The sequence below is a fragment of the Thalassophryne amazonica genome, chromosome 3, assembly GCF_902500255.1.
Source record: "Thalassophryne amazonica chromosome 3, fThaAma1.1, whole genome shotgun sequence".
NCBI classification, from domain to species: Eukaryota; Metazoa; Chordata; class Actinopteri; order Batrachoidiformes; family Batrachoididae; genus Thalassophryne; species Thalassophryne amazonica.
This window is the reverse complement of record NC_047105.1, coordinates 80,221,028-80,239,524: the sequence shown is the minus strand read 5'-3', so window position 1 is coordinate 80,239,524 and position 18,497 is coordinate 80,221,028.

Sequence of the window (18,497 nt, the reverse complement as noted above, 5' to 3'; positions counted from 1 at the left end):
GGGTGGAGTGGGTGGAGAAAGGTGGCGGGAGTGATTTGTGACCGAAGAATATCAGCAAGAGTGATGGGGAAAGTTTACAAGACAGTAGTGAGACCAGCTATGTTGTATGGTTTAGAGACGGTGGCACTAACAAAAAGACAGGAGGCAGAGCTGGAGGTGGCAGAGCTGAAGATGTTGAGATTCTCTTTGGGAGTGACAAGAATGGACAAGATCAGGAATGAACATATCAGAAGGACAGCTCAGGTGGGACGGTTTGGAGACAAAGTTAGAGAGGCGAGATTGAGATGGTTTGGACATGTGCAGAGGAGGGACCCAGGGTATATAGGGAGAAGGATGCTGAGGATGGAGCCACCAGGCAGGAGGAGAAGAGGGAGGCCAAAGAGGAGGTTTATGGATGTGCTGAGGGAGGACATGCAGGTGGTTGGTGTGACAGAGGAAGATACAGAGGACAGGGTGAGATGGAAACGATTGATCTGCTGTGGTGACCCCTAACGGGAACAGCCAAAAGACAAAGAAGAAGAATGGAGATATAAATTGTGAAATGCTTGTGCAACTTGGGACTGTTATGACCATTTTACATATTTAAATTTACATACATTGACAAATTTTATGATGTAAGCCGAGAATGAGCTTCCCTTCCTTCTTTGACAGACCAGCAGCTGCCACTGATATATATATATGTGTGTGTGTGTGTGTGTGTGTGTGTGTGTGTGTGTGTGTGTGTGTGTGTGTGTGTGTGTGTGTGTGTGTGTGTGTGTGTGTGTGTGTGTGTGTGTGTGTGTGTATTCTGGTTTGAAGCTCTGCTTTCCAATAATATTCTAATTCACATCTTGGATTTACAGTCCAGGGGATGGAGCACTTCACTACAGAACCTAAGAGCCATGTTTAGGAGGCTAACTAGCTGTTTCAAGCCTACATTTTTTGACAATAGGATCAGAATTTCTACATGTACAGACATAGAATTGTACTTTGTGGATGTTATTCAGAGGTGCTTTTGTCATCCAGCACTGTTTGATGTGGAACCTAATTTTCAGTGTCTGTATGAGATGTACCAGAATTTTCTCTTTGTTGTTGTGTTGAAAATGTTACCAAAATAATTCTTAACCAATGCCACAATCATAATGAAAGGCAATCAAAGAAAAAAATAAATTTCTTCATTAAAATAAATTTCTTCATTCATTCCAAGAAAAAAGCTTCATAGCAAGTATTCCTGTGTAGTCCATCCCTGTTGCTGATCTTCAGTGTCCACTTGTAATGAAATGCCAAAAGCTTTCCAAAGAATGGTGTTGCAGCGAGTCAGCGGATGTCAGACAGATTACACAGGTTTGAGCAAAATGAAGATGCTATACTGTAAAAATGTGCAAAGACAAGCTGTAACCTTTGGATGTCGATTCAAGGGGTTGTGGGAGTGATTAGTCCCTGGGGCGGGATGTGAGAGAACACAGTGAGAGAGAACTTTGGGCTGAGTATCTGGAATAGAAGGATATGAATGTGTTCTGTCTCCACCTTCGCTGTGCCCCTTCAGAACCACGGTGCTGTGAGTAGAAAGAGCCAGAAGATGCTGGCTGAATGTCAATAGCTGGGAGCCATGCCTCACGTCTCCTTTGTCTCCATATTGTTTTCATGCTTTTATCACCTTAATTTATAATTATAATATTAATATAATATTATTATAATTAATCATTCTTTTCACTCCTCTCTCTGTCAGAAATCTTGTGAGGAGCAACTGGTCATGGCTGGTTTATGTTGAAATGAAGTTCTTTCCACTTTCAGATTGTGGTCCCAACAGTGCTCACTGCAACATTCAGAAGTTTAGAAATCCTTATGTAACCAATGCCATCAGTATGTTTTGCAAAGCTCATGAGCTCTTTGCTTTTACCCATTGAGATGTTTCTTGTGTGACACCTTGGTAATGAGACATCTTTTTATAGGGCATCAGCTGGGACTGAACCAGGTGGTATTAATCGGCACCGGCATCACTGGCTGTTTCACATTAATACACATAACTTAATTTATGGACATCTGTAGTTTGAGTTCTTTGTATGTGTGGATTGCTTGAGTTGTTCCTGACATCTGGAGAAAACTTCATGTCAACAGCACCTTTAGAAATATATTTACTGAGAAAAATGGCACGTGTTCAATACTTGCGACGTGTTCGTCAATGTAAGTACTGAACAGAACAGGAGCCAGACCACATCTTTAACAAATGGCAGAACTCACCAAGAAGATGTTAGAAAATTCCCCCACTCCACCCAACACCCACAGTACCTGTGTATAGGCTGGCTATGATGTCTGGCAGCTAACTGGAGATCCTGTAAAGTCTCAGAAAGTTCCACAAAGAAACCTGATGAACTGAATCCAGCTCTTTGTGAAAATAAATACACAGTAGGCTGAGTGAGGACATAGTTGATTACTCTGCGTAGTCGCTGAGTGGCAAGTACCGGTAACTACAACTGAAGAACATCCCTGCAAGTAGCTTTACCAGCTGTGGAATGTCCTTGTATTTGTTGCAATCCAGACAGTCACCCTTTCCTTTCCAGAGTGGGATCACAAATCCTTTCTTCCTGACTCTTGGGATGATACCAGAGTTGCAGACTGAAGAAAAGATTGATTGCAATATCTAAAGAGTATCTATCTAAAGAGCATCTACACCTGCCTGACGGTGTTCACTCCCAACACCAGACTCCTGCAGTGTGACCCACCCACAGCCATTTCACCACCTTTGCATCCTCACTGAGATTTATTTGGTGGTTTGGAGCTGACTGGTGGATCAGCTACCAGAACTTTGACACTGGAGGTGTCCAAAATCCTGGCAGGAGGATCAGCCTTACAGAAATACTGAAAGTACCAGGTCCAGTGGGATAGTACAACAAGTCTTCACTGCTATGACTGCAATGAGATGGTCCGGCTGAGGGTTACCCAGACATGATGTCACTTGCTCATCTTTGAATATTTTACAAATACCAAGCTCCCTTGTTTTCCTCTTGAAATCAGCCTCCTCTTGTTGTCTTACTCCAAGACATGAGGGGAGGCTCCCTGCCGCTGCAGAATGACACACACATAGTGGTAAAATGAGAAAACATGCCTACAAAATTAGCACGGATTTAAAAAAAAAATCCCTTATTAAGGTAAATTATAATGTCGGTTGCATGTGTTCTACAGTTTTTACAAGGCCTCGAGTGAGTCATCAGCCCAAAAATAAAACAGCAGCCAAACAGGAGGGTTAGTCCTGCAGAGCCAACATTCAGGCAGCGCTTCATTGTCATTTTGCCAGCGGTGGATATCAGGCATCTCCCACCCACACGGATGAAAGCCAGCTCATAAGTGGTGTCTGCTCTCTATGCACCTCCCCTGTCTGACAGAGGAGCTCAGCACAGAAGAGATTGAGTGTCATCGCTGTCATGGACTCACACTTGTGCATGTGAATTTGCTAACATGCAATCATTTACACCGTACATTTTGCAGCATTAAATTAACACTCCAAAGTTGAAATTTGACCATATGCGCTTGCATAAGGACAATTTAAAATACTGTTAACTCCACTAGTGTTAAATAAAGTTGAGCAAACACAATTTTGAATAACATCATGTGCACTGTCAGCATTACATAATTTAACACTGCAAACTGTACTGTGTAGAAGTTATAACTTTCCCATTGTTCACTTTCTGGCTTTTTATTGTTCTACTTTTCTGCTTTTATACGGAATTCACAAGCAGCTGCGATGGACAAAGCATGAGGCCTAACTGATTTCTATGTTTGCTTTAAACTTCAAGTTGAGGTAAGAGTAAAGTTACAGTTGAGGTTGAAATGTGCACAAAAAAAAGAGTTTGTGTCCTGACTTCTCCATTTCGATTCTGCAAGATGGGCCTGGGCGGAAAAAAGAACTTACGTTCATTATAATGCCACCCCGTACACATGGCTGGTCAATACAGAAACCTAGCACAATTGGAAGAGAAGCCGAAGCACCCACAGGGAACCCACATAAACAAGGGGAGACTATGCAAACTCCATACAGAAAGAACCAGGTCAAAAGCAAACCTGGGACCTTGCCACTCTGAGGTGACAGTGATAACCACCACTAAGCCACCATGCTGCCCCATGTCAAAACCTTCTTTTAAAACTTCCTGGCGCTTTGGTGTTGGCACCATCTTACACCTGGCACAAAATATCACACAATACAAATGTTTTTGCTTGTTTCCATTTAATGCACTTGACATTTTCACGCTTAGTTCCTGAGTAGCATCGATCAAGATACCACTTGCACTCCTCTGTACATCAGTTGGGGTTGATCTCGAAGTGTGTTGTGGTCAGGTACAAAACTGGCATGTTCCTATCATCTGTTGCAAGGTGTTTACACTTTAATCCGCCTAAAACTTGGTCTAACCTCAAGTGTAGCATGTTTGTAGTATTTAAGTAGTACTTAGATGTTAGATTACTTCAGATGCATCTTACATAAGCAGGTTAATAACTCATTTACAGGGACATATCAATAAATGGGAATATCCTTGAAAAGTTCATTTATTTCAGTAATTAAATGGAAAAAGTGAAACTCATATAGATTAATTACACACTGATAAATTTCAAGAGTTTATTTTGTATATTTTTTATGAATATGGCTTATACCTAATGAAAATCCAAAATTCAATGTCTCAGAAAATTAGAATATTTACAATCCTCTCAAGGCTGCGGTTATTCCTGTTGCTTGTGCATCTTTTTCTACCATACTTTTTCCTTCCACTGAACTTTAAATCTTGAAATATCCACAGACCATGAATTGCAAAATGTGAAAACTGAAAAAATATTTCACGAAATGTGAACATGATGTGTGGTATGCTTATACCCCCATCACACATATCCAGAATCACGCAGAGTGCTGTTGGAGTTATGAATCGGCGCATATCCGAAATGTGTCAGATTTCAGCTCTAAAACGTTCTGACAGCCATCTGTGGAAGTCCACACAGTTGGTCAAAATCGGTCGGTGGCCCTGAGTGTGACGCACATGTTCATAATTCTCTGGGCACCATTGAGATGGGACACCTGTCTGACAGCGACCCATGTGTAATCTGACGACCATCTGACCACAATTTACATAGTCTGACAATTTACATATTACACGTTCATCTCCTAAGTCTGGAGCAGGTATGATGTGGAAATGCTTGCCCAGCATGATGACATAAATAAACATGGAACTCACCTCCGGTACCACAGCAAATGTTGACAGCTGATGCAGTCCCTTTCATCCAGCTGCACTGTGTGCTGGCAACGTCGATCAGATAACAAAAGCATAAGCCACCTCTCGTAGGTCAGTTTAGTGTTGGGAATATGAGTACAAGCAAAGATTTGATTGTGTGAGTGAGTGAGTGACAGCTCCAATGTTGTTGCCATCTGACAGCAGTCTGTGTCATCTGACTGTTGTCTGAAATATGTTTGGGCTGCATCCTGCAGGTGTGCATGAGGCAGTCCGGATGCATTCGGACCATGGCTGACCACGCCTCTTTTCTTCCCGACTGCATTGGATTATGGCAATATTTGCAGTGTCAGAATGGTTCTTCCACATTCTTGCTATGTGTGACAGGTCTTTGAATCATAACAGATGGTAAAGCAGTAGAAATATTTACACATTATAATTTACTGTATTTTATCAGAAATTTATCAAATGCCGAGTTGTAAAGATCTAGCAAATATCTATTTTAACCAGAGATCGTTCTGAAACCTAGAGCACCGCACTTGTAGAGCACAAACCTCCACCAACACTAGTTTCCAGTTCCAAATTTTTACCATAGAAAAGATTTTCAAGGCCAAAGTCCTGTTAGAAGTGACTTTTCATAAGCTAAAATATTACAAAATATAGATCAAAAGGGCTTTTAAAAGTTAAAATCAAATATCTGCTAAATCCTCAATACAGATTAGATGCGGATCAAACTTATTCACTGAGAGTGCTAGTTTACACTTCATTGTCACAAATGAGAGTGATTGAAGCACTTTTGATTGAGATATAATGCAAAATGTACATCAAATGAACTTTTCAATATTAAATTCAAATGTCCACAAAGTTTGCAGCAGATTCCTTGTGGAGGGTGTCAATGACTGTCTTCTGGACAACTGTCAAGGTAGCAGTCTTCTCCATGATTGTGGAGCATACTGAACTGGATTGAGAGACCATTAAGGGGCCTAGACAACCTTTGCAGGTGTTTTGAGTTATTTAGCTGATTAGAGTGTGACACCATGAGAGAGAATATTGATTTTTCATAATATTAAAATTTTCTGAGATAATGGTAAATGGACTGCATTTATATAGAGCTTTTCCATCTGCATCAGATGCTCAAAGCGCTTTACAATAATGCCTCACATTCACCCCGATGTCAGGGTGCTGCCATACAAGGCACTCACTACACACCGGGAGCAATAGGGGATTAAAGACCTTGCCCAAGGGCCCTTAATGATTTTCCGGTCAGGCGAGGATTTGAACCCAGGATCTGCTGGTCTCAAGCCCAGCACCTTAACCACTAGACCATCACCTCCCCCAATAATGAATTTTGAGTTTTCATTAGCTGTAAGCCATAATCAACAAAATTAAAAGAAATAAATGCTTACAGACAGAGACTGTTGTGTGTAATGAATATATATATGATATATGCAGTAGAGGGCACACCAAAAAGTTAGCTTCGATAACAGTTAATCAGTGAACTGAAAAGTAATCTTTTATGAAGCTAAACTGATAAACCACCCAAAAAAATTATCGGAAGCTACAGCTAACCAATAACTTTCAGTTTTGTCTCAGTACACTTGCAACCACTAACAAGCTGATTTTGAGTTTGAACACCACAATCACTGCTGGTAACATCAAACGCGCCCACAAACCCAAACAAGGAGTCAGCACTTCTGTCTTTGTGCGCCCTGCCCACTGCTGGAAGCTCCTGTTTACTACAGAGCTTGCAGCAGTGAAGCAGCTGAGAGGAGCTTAGCAGCTGTGTTTGGAAATCTGAAAATCAACTACACGCACACACGCACACGAAATACATCATTATTTCTTAACAGCATATAGCAGTGTTGTGAGGCATAGGTCTTGGAAAATAAAGCAGTTTTGACTTATGTTTTTGATTCATACAACAAATTAATTCAGATGGAATAACTATATTAAAGATAATTCTGTCATTTGTGCAACGTTAAAATATAAGACATATCTTTTAATTTTAAATAATACACTAATTCTGAAGTTTTGTAGCAAACACAGACATATGCCAAAGGGATTATGGGTAAAATGAGCCTCCGCTAACACTGATTGGTTGACTCATTCATTCTATGTAAAAACCAACACGTTAATGTGACGTGTGTGTTGGTGTTTACATATAAATGTGCTTTTGTAAAATACGCCATTTTTTATGTAAAAAAAAAAAGAAAAAAAAAAGCCATTTGCAAAAGCCAAAAGTCATGTTGTGATATAACCGGGGACAAAATAAATAGAACACTGCCATCTACTGGTGCCCAGATGCTCAGACCCTAACCCATAATCCTTTGTGCACCAGAGAGTTGCTGCGTTTTAAACAGCACGGAGAGAATCCACGACGACAATTGTAAATGAACATTATACAACCAAAATGTACATTTTTATTTCTTTTCATCAGCTGCAACAACTCTCAAAGGATCATGAGATATCTCAATACTTAGGGCGAATACTGCCATGAACACTACTGGCCAGGAGATGGCAGTAGAGACCCTGAAAACCTGCTAAAACAAATATTCCAAATAATCCATGTCTACTACTTTTAATCTACCGAATTTCAGACATCTTACACTCAACAAAAATATAAACGCAACAGTTTTGGTTTTGCTCCCATTTTGTATGAGATGAACTCAATGATCTAAAACTTTTTCCACATACACAATATCACCATTTCCCTCAAATATTGTTCACAAACCAGTCTAAATCTGTGATAGTGAGCACTTCTCCTTTGCTGAGATAATCCATCCCACCTCACAGGTGTGCCATACCAAGATGCTGATTAGACACCATGATTAGTGCACAGGTGTGTCCTAGACTGTCCACAATAAAAGGCCACTCTGAAAGGTGCAGTTTTGTTTTATTGGGGGGGGGGATACCAGTCAGTATCTGGTGTGACCACCATTTGCCTCATGCAGTGCAACACATCTCCTTCGCATAGAGTTGATCAGGTTGTCAATAGTGGCCTGTGGAATGTTGGTCCTCTCCTCTTCAATGGCTGTGTGAAGTTGCTGGATATTGGCAGGAACTGGTACACGCTGTCGTATACGCCGGTCCAGAGCATCCCAAACATGCTCAATGGGTGACATGTCCGGTGAGTATGCTGGCCATGCAAGAACTGGGACATTTTCAGCTTCCAAGAATTGTGTACAGATCCTTGCAACATGGGGCTGTGCATTATCCTGCTGCAACATGAGGTGATGTTCTTGGATGTATGGCACAACAATGGGCCTCAGGATCTCGTCACGGTATCTCTGTGCATTCAAAATGCCATCAATAAAATGCACCTGTGTTCTTCGTCCATAACAGACGCCTGCCCATACCATAACCCCACCGCCACCATGGGCCACTCGATCCACAACATTGACATCAGAAAACCGCTCACCCACACGACGCCACACACGCTGTCTGCCATCTGCCCTGAACAGTGTGAACCGGGATTCATCCGTGAAGAGAACACCTCTCCAACGTGCCAAACGCCAGCGAATGTGAGCATTTGCCCACTCAAATCGGTTACGACGACGAACTGGAGTCAGGTTGAGACCCCGATGAGGATGACGAGCATGCAGATGAGCTTCCCTGAGACAGTTTCTGACAGTTTGTGCAGAAATTCTTTGGTTATGCAAACAGATTGTTTCAGCAGCTGTCCGAGTGGCTGGTCTCAGACAATCTTGGAGGTGAACATGCTGGATGTGGAGGTCCTGGGCTGGTGTGGTTACATGTGGTCTGCGGTTGTGAGGCTGGTTGGATGTACTGCCAAATTTTCTGAAACACCTTTGGAGACGGCTTATGGTAGAGAAATGAACATTCAATACACGAGCAACAGCTCTGGTTGACATTCCTGCTGTGAGCATGCCAATTGCACACTCCCTCAAATCTTGCAACATCTGTGGCATTGTGCTGTGTGATAAAACTGCACCTTTCAGAGTGGCCTTTTATTGTGGGCAGTCTAAGGCACACCTGTGCAATAATCATGGTGTCTAATCAGCATCTTGATATGGCACACCTGTGAGGTGGGATGGATTATCTCAGCAAAGGAGAAGTGCTCACTATCACAGATTTAGACAGGTTTGTAAACAATATTTGAGGGAAATGGTGATATTGTGTATGTGGAAAAAGTTTTAGATCTTTGAGTTCATCTCATACAAAACGGGAGCAAAACCAAAAGTGTTGCGTTTATATTTTTGTTGAGTGTATATATATTACTCTGGAACAAAGAGGACAGACAGGGTTTGACATAAGCAAGACGTTAAAGAGCAAACAGAAAGTGATTACAGCTCACAGTGATTCCAATTGAAAATAATAGAGAAGCAATCTCGGCTTCTTCTGGCATTTTTTAGATAAAACAAACACAATAACAGCGTCTACAAACCCAGAGAATATATTCACGAGAGTTTTAGGCACAATATACAAAGGGTTTAATACTGTTGTCCGTGTGGAGCCTGATCAGAGCATGTCAAATGCATTTCTCCTGTCGTGAATGTACTGAGATTACCCATAATGCATTGTCTGGAGACACAATGTCCACACTAAAACCTTCAAAATTAGTGCATTACTTTAAAACATATATCTGATATTTTCACTTTATAAAACTTCAGAAGTGACGTTAATTTAAATAACCTGTCAGAAATTAGTTTGTTTAAAATTTTAACCGTAAGTTAAAACTCTATGCCTCTGGATGACTTGGGTGATATTGCCAGCAAGTCAGTATGGGACAAAAGAAATGAGCTTTTTTTTTTCTGTGACCAATAATCTTTTGTCTGCAGAGAGAGTGTTTTTTACTGGAACCAGCTTTCCTCTGTTTGCAGAGGATACAACTATACTTGTACATCTACCAAAAGCATTTAACATGTAGCTACTCAAATCTTTGATGTCAGACTTCATAAATGTTTGTAACTGATGAGCTTTGCTCATCACGCCTGCAAAAATACAAGGTCTGTCCATAAAGTATCGTACCTTTTTATTTTTTTTTAAACTATATGGATTTGATTCATATGTTTTCACGTCAGACAAGCTTGAACCCTTGTGCGCATGCGTGAGTTTTTCCACGCCTGTCAGTGACGTCATTCGCCTGTGAGCACGCTTTGTGGAAGGAGTGGTCCCGCCCCGTCGTCGGATTTTCATTGTCTGGAAATGGCGGAATGATTTGGGGTTTTTATCCATCAGAATTTTTTCAGAAGCTGTTAGAGACTGGCACCTGGAAATCATTCGAAAAATTTATCTGGCTTTCGGTGAAAATTTTACGGGCCTCACAGAGAATAAGATCTATTAGTACAGCTTTAAGGACCCCTTTAAGGACGCTCAGCGCGCCACACTCCGAACTGCGATGACGCGGCACAAGCCACCGGATTATTTCTAAGCTGATGGCTCTGTGGATACGAGACCATCGTGTGCTCTATCTCTGGTTATCACAAGAGCTGGACATCAGCCATTTTCCGGCAGATTTCACTTTTAACAAGAGATTTTGTCATGGAAAGCCGCGCAGAGGCTTCGCGCGTCACGACCGATTCGCTTTGGAAGCGAGACAAAGGAACACCTCCGTTTCGGCGTGTCAGAGGACAAGTTTGGACATGTCCAGCTCTCCACAATTTCACTGATACTTACTGGACTGGTAAGCATTGAAAGCCAAGCTAGACATGTCCAAACAGAATGACGTCACTGACAGGCGTGGAAAAACTCACGCATGCGCACAAGGGTTCAAGCTTGTCTGACGTGAAAACATATGAATCAAATCCATATAGTTTAAAAAAAAATTAAAAGGTACAATACTTTATGGACAGACCTTGTATGTTAGCAGTCCAAAAATTATTGGGCCAAAATTTATCATAAGATAATTAGTCCACTGATGGTTTTCAGAATTATCTGAAAAGCTAATCCGATAATGAAAACATTAGTTTCGATAATTAGTGGTTAGCGGATTAGCGGAACTGTGCCCACCACTGAATATATGAGTTTCACATTTTGAACTGAATTACTGAAAGAAATGAACTCTTCCCTCACTCACTCATCTTCAACTGCTTACTCTAATTCCGGGTCACAGGGGGCTGGAACCTATCCCATCAGTCATAGGGCATGAGGCAGGGTACACCCTGGACAGGACGCCAGTCTGTTGCAGGGCCACGTGAACAAACAAACACATTCACACCCACACGCACACCTACAGACAATTTAAAAATTTCCAATCCCCCTAACCTGCATGTCTTTGGAAGTGGGAGGAAGCTGCAGCACCCAGAGAGAACTCACACAAACACGAGGAGAACATGCAAACTCCACACAGAAAGGCCACAGGTGGGATTTTGTCCCATAACCTTCTTGCTGCAAGGCAACAGTGGTAACCACTAAGCCACTGTGCTGCCATTAACTTTTCAATGGTATTTTGATTTATTGAGATGTACCTGTAATAGTGCATAAGATGAACATGAAACTGAATTGCAATAAACAACAAAAACAATAGCAAATAAAAAATACAACTTTTGTAGCGTTGCTTTGTACCATCTATATTATAATAGCCAAGTGGCCTCTGTGTGCATGTATGCGTATGTATGGCTTTGATCATTGAGAAACTGGGGAAAGCTGACATTTGCCATTTGGTATGCTTACGTATTTTGGGTCAAGGATGACTGCTGTGAAAACAGAAAGTTGATAGGACTAATATTCTTGGAGAAACAGTGAACAACGGATGTTGTGCTGCAATGCATCATGGGAGTTTGGGTTTTAAATGTTGTTATTGTGGTTCACATTAGTTTAACAGTGATGTTAGTGTTTTTGGAGTTCAGTTGATTTGGTCAGTGCCATTACCATGAGTGAGAAGTGAACTGCATTTGATGTCTTCTGCCAGCGTCTCTGTGGGTGTGTAAAAATAAAAGCACCTCCATGTGGCAGAATGCAGAAAAAACAAAAGCTGTGCGTGCGTGCGTGTGTGCGTGCATATAACTTTGATCACGAACAAACTGGGGACAGCTGACCTTTGCCGTTTGGTATGCTTATGTATTTTGGGTCGAGGATGAACACTGCTAAAATAGAACATTGATAGGGCTAATATTTTTGGAGAAACTATGGCTATTATCTAACAACACGCACTGAACAATGGATGTTGATAACGAGATTCTGGACTCACACGCCATTCCAGCAGGGGGCAGTAATTCATCTATATATTACAAGCGTGGGTGTGTGCATGCATGATTTTATTTAGTATGTTCAATGTAAACACATAATATAATTGTAAATATGTTAAAAGTACATGGATAACACAAAAAAGTGAAAACACTTATTTTCATTGTGGTCCACTTAAAAATCAAATACAGAATAGAAGTAATAAAAAAATAAAATAAAATGATAATACTGATAATAATAATAACAATGACAATAATAGTGTGTATATGATAAAAAGAACCTAAAAAATTATAAATACACTAAGGCATCAAATTAGCATTTAAAAATTACATAATTAACAGGAAATAGACGTTCTGGACTCCATTCCAACTCATTATAGAAAATTTGCATAATTTATTACCACCCTTGAAAAATGACAGCTCCCTATTTTATAAACACTACCCAATCTAGAGCTTGTGGATCCTCATGGGCAACCATGGATCTCCAAGGATGTAACTGTATGGGCAAACAGGGGAGCTTCAGTTTTCACAGGTTGTTGAAATTTTAAACGTTTTGAAATGAAAATATACTTGCTGATAGTACATTCATAAGAAGCATAACAATCTGTACTCTGAAACAAAAACACATTACAAATACTAATCACACATTCAAACCTTATAACAGGCAAAGGAGGCACAGTCCAACTGCTTCACAGTGCACAGACAGCATGCGCAAAAGCATGCACAACATTTAAAAACAGATGAAAAGTTCTTACCTTAAGCAGTACTGTGGGCAAGAGGTGTTGGTAGCTTGATCCAATTTGCATGTGAGGTCCAAGTCAAAGTCCATTAGAAACAGCTGCACCTTGTGTATGATGCAAGGTGCTCAGAGGACACCCTTCACACTGCACATGAACAGGTGTTAATCCAGCTGTCACGGCAGCGTCCAGCGTTATGTCATTTTTTTCCAGCTGATTCTTGCTCTGTCCTCACAGATCCTTTTCCTCGCCAGAAAATCTTTTTTCCATCTTACACTTACATGAATACCACATGACTTTGCACCTTGTGCTACAGTTTGATAGGTGATGCTCAAATTCTTTCATAATACTAGGCATACAAAACACCCATGAGAAATGAACCAAAATAACTTTTTCCCACCTTTGAACTCAGTTTACACACTGACAAGTTAGTGACAATAATTTGGACAATGCTCTAAACACATTTGCTTTGTTTATTTTTAGATCATGCACCATCAAGCTTCAAGACAGGGCCCATTATGTGTATCTGCACCCAAATCTAACAGCATCTATTCCAGGATTGGCTAAAACCTTTCACTGCATATTCTAAAAATTAGCTTGTCTTGATCCACAAGTTTATGGGTTCTATTCCAAGCAAAACACAACAATTTTTTAGGTGTTTGCCAACATGCAAGTGAAAACACAAGCTCCTTGTGGTAGCTGTCTCTGTCCATGTGCTGCGGTGCGATGTTTTCTGTTTAGTTTTGTCTCAACTCTCCTTTTGCCCTCCGTTACCTTCATGTATGTGTTTTCCCTCACATCCTCCCTCCACATCACCTGAGTGATTTTTGTTAATGTTGATTTCCCCTGGTTCTGGATTGTTGTCACAGTCCATCAGTGTAGTTTGCATCTGTTATGGATTCTCTCCACTCACCGCTCTGGATGTGCAGATGCTTCCATGTTGCTTAGCAATCCTGTGAGCTCACTATTTCAGCAGTGCTCTGTCTGAACCCCGTGTTTCCTTATTTTCCGTATTGGTTAGGTGTCATCGTCTCCACGTCATATGCCTGTTTGTGGTCGTCGCTCTGACAGAGTGACCATCGGGTTCTTGGTCACCTCCCCGACTAAGGCCCTTCTCCCACGATCGCTCAGTTTAGATGGGCAACCAGCTCTAGGAAGAGTCCTGGTGGATCCAAACTTCTTCCATTTACAGATGATGGAGGCCACTGTGCTCATTGGGACCTTCAAAGCAGCAGAAATGTTTACAGACAATTGTCTACACACAATTCCTTTGACTTCATGCTTGGTTTGTGATGTGACATACACTGTCAACTCACTCACTCACTCACTCACTCACTCACTCACTCACTCACTCACTCACTCACTCACTCACTCACTCACTCACTCACTCACTCACTCACTCACTCACTCACTCACTCAACTTCAACCACTTATCCGGGATCGGGTCACTGTGGGACCTTATATGTAGACAGGTGTGTGCCTTTCCAAATCATGTCCAATCAACTGCATTTACCCCAGGTGGACTCCAATTAAGATGTCCAAACATCTCAAGGATGATCAGTGGAAACAGGATGCACCTGAGCTCAATTTTGTGCTTCATGGCAAAGGCTGTGAATACTTATGTACATGTGAGTTGTTAGGTTTTTTTTATTTTTAATAAATTTGTAAAAAAATCTCCATAAAACCTTTTTCACATTGTCATTAAGGGGTATTGTGTGTAGAATTTTGAGAAAAAAAAATTCCTTCATTTTGGAATGAGTCTGTAACATAAATGTGGGAAACATGCAGTGCTATGAATACTTTCTGGATGCACTGTAGACATTTGTAATGAGAGCATTGCTGTGAGCATGCACTCGCCTGCCCATGTTCCTTCAAAGAGAGATTCAGCAAAAGCTCCTTACCCATCACATTCTCTTTTTAAGTTTTATCTGCTTTTCTTGGGGTGGTCTGGTTCACACTAACCTACTCCAAACACATATCAGATGGACAGAAAATCCCTCACATGCAGATGGCGATGTGTTCTCCACCCATTGTCAGTGCACACTGTGCACAGGTCCAATGCCCCGCTGCTGCTACTGCTGCTTCCGTGAGACCGAAGCAGAAACAAACATCTCAGTCCTGCCAACTGTGTGTGTGTGTGTGTGTGTGTGTGTGTGTGTGTGTGTGTGTGTGTGTGTGTGTGTGTGTGTGTGTGTGTGTGTGTGTGTGTGTGTGTGTGTGTGTGTGTGTGTGTGTGTATTCCATGGGAGCCCACGGGGCTGTGGTTCTCTCAGTCGTCCTGCAGCGGCAGTAATTCGATACAGTACACACCACATTTTTGCTGCTTATCCAGGCTTGTCCGCTTGCCACAACTTTGGTTCACTTCAACTTGTTCTAAAAGTGCACCATGCACCGTTAAAGACAGCATGTCTAATGAACACAGGGTGCCATATTATGAAAGATGGTTCTCTGCCTTTTAATATAGATGATTTGTTGCTGCAGTCTTGTTTTTGATTTGGTATTTTAATGGGTTCAAATTGCATTTTAATGCAGACAGCATGTTTTTCTTAGTGATTCAAATATGATCTGAACACCATAAATGTACTCTGCAACCTTTTCTCCAAAGGTGAGACTGTGTGTATACACCCGCCCCTCCCTCCCCCCCCCCCCCTCTCTCTCTCTCTCTCTCTCTCTCTCTCTCTCTCTCTCTCTCTCTCTCTCTCTCTCTCTCTCTCTCTCTCTCTCTCATGTAGGAAGAAAAGATGTTTCTTTGTACAGACTCACTGGCACAACTTCTTCTCTGACTCACACAGCTGCTCTAGTCGAGCCGTCCTCCCTCTGATTCACAGCCAGTACTGCTATTACACATTTATAGTTATTTACTGCCTCTTTCATTCCATCTGTCTGTGTTTCTCCAAGAATTGCAGCTATTTGTTGCTGTGTTGAGAACTGTTTTACTTCTGACTTTCAAGTACGAAAAAAAAAGTGAGACTGGGCTGTGTATTTTGCTCTTCATAATGCGCCACACATTTTCAATGGGCGACAGGTCTGGACTGCAGGCAGTCCAGTCTAGTACCCGCACTCTTTTACTATGAAGCCACGCTGTTGTAACATGTGCAGAATGTGGCTTGGCATTGTCTTGCTGAAATAAGCAGGGACGTCCCTGAAAAAGACGTTGCTTGAATGGCAGCACATGTTGCTCCAAAACCTGGATGTACCTTTCAGCATTGATGGTGCCATTACAGATGTGTAAGCTGCCCATGCCATGGGCACTGACCCACCCCCATACCATCACAGATGCTGGCTTTTGAACTTAGTGCTGGTAACAGTTTGGATGGTCTTTTTCCTCTTTTGTCTGGAGGACATGATGTCCATCCTTTACACAGTGATGTCGGTTTTTAATGCAGTGCCGCCTGAGGGACCGAACGTCACAGCCATTCAATGTTGGTTTTCGGCCTTGACGCTTACGTGTAAAAAGTTCTCCAGATTCTCTGAATCTTCTGATTATGGACTGTAGATGATGGAATCTGTAAATTCCTTGCAATTGAACATTGAGAAACATTGCTCTTAAACTGTTGGACTATTTTTTCATGCAGTTGTTCACAAAGTGGTGATCCTCACCCCATCTTTGCTTGTGAATAGCTGAGACTTTTGGGGATGCTCCTTTTTACCCAATCATGAGTGTCCTCAGTTCCCAAAAACTTATTGAGTGTTGTTAGAAGGAAAGGTGATGTAACACAGTGGTAAACATGTCACTGTCCCAGTTTTTTTTAAATGTATTGCAGGCATCATTTCAAAATGAGCAAGTATTTGGACAAAAACAATAAAGTTTATCAGTTTGAACATTAAATATCTTGTCTTTGTGGTGTATTCAATTAAATATAGGTTGAAGAGGATTTGCAAATCATTGTATTCTGATTTTATTTACATTTCACACAATGTCCCAACTTCATTGGAATTGGGGTTGTATATTTCCAGAGTAGAGGTCTTTGAACTGCACATACACTGACCGCTGCACTCACTTCACAAATAACACAATCTGTATTTTTTTAATATATATTTTTACTTTCCATTGTAGCGTGGAATCACCAAAATAACTTGCTGCCCAATTAACATTCGAGCGGACATTATTTATTGCAAGCGAAACTGTCAAAATAATAAAAAGCCATCTATAGCAACTCAATATGAACAATATGCAACAAATACTCCATGCAGACCATGCACAAACCTCTGTGGTGTTTTTTGCCTGCCCGATGAGCAGAGCTGTGTGCCTCAGCATGGAGTGTCCCTTTGAGCCATTCATCCGCTTGAATCGCAGTCTGTCCTGCGGAGGAGTCGTGCAGGCCTAGGTGTGCTAATCTCCCCCCACTGCACATCATTGCACACGATCAATGCCCACTCAGGTCAGTGAAATCGCTCTGCCACAAAACAGAAAACCTGCATTATATTTTTCCCAGGCTCACTGACCTTGCATGCATGTGCGTGTGCGCGCACATGCAGCGAAATTTAGCCTGCAGTAAAAATCAAAAGCACGTGCGCACACGTAGTGGCTTATTATGAAAACACACACACACTGAGCGGTCATTTTCTCGTGTTGGCACTTCTACTCACACACGCACGTGAAGTCAGTGACCCTGGGAAAAAGCGGCGACCACACGGATGGACACATATGGCGCGAGTCCGGTCCATATGTTGGTTGTTCTTTGATGTCCAGTACAGGTCCTGTGCAAAGGGAGGAACACAACGCTCCGGTCTGTGTTTGCCATCCAGACATTTGGAGATCGGGCAGTCTGCAGTGCCTTTTATGGCCATCTCACAGCAGTCTGTGTCATCTTCATATTCTTTGGATGTGATCTGGCAGGTGTGGAAGAGGCAGTCTGTCTGCGTTCTGACACGGCTGACCACACCTCTTTTCCTCCCAACTGCATCGGATTATGGTAATATTTGCCGTGTCGGGCATGGCTCCTCCACATTCTTGCTATGTGTGACGGGGGCTTAAGAGTTCCACAATAATGCCTTTTGAATGCCATATGTAAATAAATTTAGACTCACAGCAAAAATTCTACATGTCCACAATTCTATGAATGGCAACATTTAATAAATAGGAAATATATTCTTCAGCCTTTTTGGTGGCATTTAAAAAAATAGTGCTAAACCAAGACCTTTTAACCTGTGATCTTGAGGTCAAGGTCATCCATTTTCAAACTTTTCGGGCCTTGACCTGAAATACTTTTCCTGTAAGTTTCATAACCCTAGGCCAGTCCATTTCAGAATAATCACACCCACCTACACTGCTGGGGTGACAACAACACCGCTTCAGCCCACTATAGGCTGAGCTGTATACAGTACAGTCAAATTTTAATTTGCACAGTTAATTAATCAATTTATTTATTTTTACATTGACTGAAAATAAGAGTTTGGAATAGAAAATTTCAGTAGCACCTGCA